At 35.6% G+C, this 3,540-nt stretch overlaps 1 pseudogene; it reads right to left on the bottom strand.

The window, feature by feature from the left end:
- Window positions 1-1,621: 1,621 nt before the first annotated feature.
- Window positions 1,622-2,795, bottom strand: LOC130590442 (protein ADP-ribosyltransferase PARP3-like; annotated as a pseudogene).
- Window positions 2,796-3,540: the final 745 nt, after the last annotated feature.

The following is a 3,540-nucleotide window of genomic DNA, read 5'->3' as shown; positions in this document are numbered from 1 at the left end:
GTTTCTTTGTCATTATCAAAACTAGGGTTCAACACGATGTATGATTTAGTGAGGTCACTCATGAAAAAATGGGGCTACTTTAATTGGGATCACTTATGAGATTAAATAGTTAATTGAGGTTACTCTTATAACGAATGAGGTTACTCGTATGAGATAATGAAATTACTCGTATGAATAAATCGGGGTTACTCAAATAGTGTCATCCTATGATTAAATGAGGTTACTCTTATGAACGAATGAAGTTACTCGTATCAATAAATGGGGTTACTTTTATGAATGAATGGGGTTACTCGTTTGAATAAATGAGGTTACTAATCAGTTTACTCTTATGAATGGATGGGGCTACTCGTTTGAAAGAACGTGCTTACTTTTGTGAACCTTTGGGTTAATCGTATGATTAAATGAGGTTACTCGCATAAATAAATGAGGTTACTAGTATGAATACACTAGTAGAAAAAACCTCAAATGCTTCGGTCTTTAAGGCCCCAAATGCTCCGTTTTTGACGCGCAGCAAAAGTCACACGAGCATTTGAGACTTTTATAAATGCTCCGGTTTGTAACCGGAGCATTTGTGCCACAAATGCTCCGGTTGTTCAGAAAAATCGGAGCATTTGTGGCCTCAAATGCTCCGGTTTACTCGTAAAACCGGAGCATTTAAGGGCCCAAAAATAATTAAAAAAAAAAATTTTTTTTTACTGTTTTTTGTTCAATATTAATGCACAACCAATACATATAGATAATAGTTCACTTTCTGATTGTTTATAAATACAAAAAAATTACAATTGTAAACTACAAGATATGAGTTCGACAAATCTTTGATAATAAAACTAGCAACAACCAGCCAAGAGCAGCATAACCAAGAGCCAACAACATCACCGACACGGCTGACGACATGTAGTGAAGTTAGTATTAAAATTGTGATAAATTCTAATGTAGTTACTCTTGGTGTGTGAGAAATTTTAAGAGGATATCGAAACATCATACATGTCGTTTCCCACATCTGCAATGCCACATATATTACCTTCTAATAGTCCCAAATACATATAATAGATTTCTGTATATTATATGATACATTTTCAGAAAACTAATGTATAAAGCAGCAAAAATGTATGTAGTAAGATCAGATTCAAATCTTTTAGCCGAAAGACGGCTTGTACCGAAAGAGTATACAAAGATATCTGAAGTACAGTCACACTTATAGTTTTGTACCTTTGCCCAAAGAGCCATCTCAACAACATCTATCCCCACAAGTTTTGGGAGACAACCAAGCATGTCTTTACAGACATTTAAGATACAAAGTAAGAGACGGTTCCTGCATGGACAATCAGAGGTATGAGATGTGAATGAATGTAAAGACAACTTGCAGCAGAGAATTTGCTTACTTAGCATTTCTTGTTGGACATATAAAGCTTATATTATTTCTCTCTGGTAAGAGCAATGTTTTCTCATCGTTTCGTTTCAATTACATTGTGTGTGTGGTCTCTAGTCACAGATTGCTTGCTGTGTTAATGTTCATGATGAATGTTAGCAACTGCATGCTTGGTATTGCATTATTTATGCATAAAGGTTTAAATGATGATGTAGAATATCGTGTGTGAGATGAAGCTTTGCAATTGGAGGAATTACTTGACAAAGATTAACTACATGAATATTTTTGCAAACAATGGAACAAAACTTCCTTTCCACACCATAATAGGACTTTGTTTGGCAACTTCTTTATCTCCTCATAAGACGGTCCAGCGCTCAAATCAACAGCAAGGATGTTCTCCACAGAAACATCATAACTCTGAACAAATTAAATATCAAGAATCAAAACATATAATATCTATCAACTATGTGCTGCTACTTCTGCATTAGTACTTACAATTTCACCAACTTTGATGGGTTCATAGGTCTTCTCCAAATAGTTGATGATCATCTTAAAATCATCAGATTCTTTGTCTAGGGGAGTTATCTTGCATCCGAGTTTCTTTTAACGGTTTGATAATGGATCTGTCGAGCCACTCATATCAGCGATCAGATGTGAAGCCACTGTTATATCCCTAACAGTCTCAAAAGGAGAAGCTGGATGTGTATATTATGAACAAAAGTCAGGCAAACGAGGAAAAGATGGTCAGAGTATATATCAAATCATAGGTTCATAGCACAAGAGTATTGTATACATGATCTGCTAGTTCTTGGAAGTCCTTGAAAATGAAAGGCCGAGTAGTATGCATGAGCGTAAACCATTTTGAGCTAAATTCAGACCAGAGCGCTTCAGCCTTTGGACCGCCCTGCTCCTGCGACTTCACATTCTCTATAAATTGCAGGAGAGCATCCTCACCTGAGATAAAATCACTCTCAATATGTACGAGCAAGAATCAACATAAACATTTGAAAGTAAGTTCATAAAGGAAAACAGAAAAAACGTTTGAAAGTAAGTTCTTAAAGGAAAACAGAAACATTCATACATCTTTTCAAATGCAAATCAGTAACCATTCCAACTGGTAAATCCAGCGAGTCCAGACCCATCTCCATCAAAGCATATCTGTTTGAAGAGATGTATTAAGAGAAAGAGAGAAAGTTACATAAGGAGCAGCAATCTTCAAATGGATTTCAAGTACCTATAGATCTCTTGGCTACACAAAATCTTCATGAAATTTGCAATCATTGGATCCAGTTTACAATGCACAGCTGCAAAAGCTGCAAATGTACACACACACACACACACACACACACACACACACACACACACACACACACACATATATATATATATATAAACCAAGTTCTTTCAATAGAATCAAAAGAGTCATATTTATAGCAATAGTAACACAAGTACATGAATCACTCACTAGCCTTGGAGGATCCTTGAAGTCATATTTAAGGCATGTAGCATGTGCTCTATCTCACAACTACTCTAACCCAATATGGTCATAATCAAACAGATCCTATTATTTTCTTTATCAACCTCTCTAACCCTAAAGTCGCAGAATAGCTAAGCAAATTGACCTGCAAAGCAAGTTCCTCTACTTATTCCTCCCGAACCTAGCAGAACGATACTTAAGGCAGGAAAGAAATATGGCACCAATAAGATGTAGGATATCCAGAAAGTCTTGTTCAAGCTGGGAGGAACTATAGCCTTACCATTAAACATCAGTTCAGTAACAAGAAGTTCGTCACCGGTGTCTATCAACGAGGCAGCCTGTCCCTTCAATTAGACAGCACCATCAGCATCAATATGACCAAGCTTCTTCAAAACTCGTCATCTCGAAACTTTTGAAGCTGCACAAGTTCAAGATAATACATACGCCCAGATCAATTTTTGTATTTACTTCAACATACCAAAATTTTTTTAAAAAATATGTACCTTAATTCAAATGTAGCTTGTGTAGCCAGAATACAAAAAAAAAAAAAAAAAAAAAAAAAAAAAAAAAAACTAGAGATCAAGACTCAAGAGATTAGAACCAGCAAGCAAATTAAGATAGTGCTGGAAATAGAAGAATTATTATATTAAAACACTGAAACTACAAAAGGCTAAGCTTAATTTCTATCTCCCAC

The sequence above is a fragment of the Beta vulgaris genome, chromosome 2 (genome assembly GCF_026745355.1).
Source record: "Beta vulgaris subsp. vulgaris cultivar EL10 chromosome 2, EL10.2, whole genome shotgun sequence".
Taxonomy (NCBI): Eukaryota; Viridiplantae; Streptophyta; class Magnoliopsida; order Caryophyllales; family Amaranthaceae; genus Beta; species Beta vulgaris.
The sequence above is the reverse complement of the archived record's forward strand: the minus strand, read 5'-3'. Positions and strand labels throughout refer to the sequence as shown.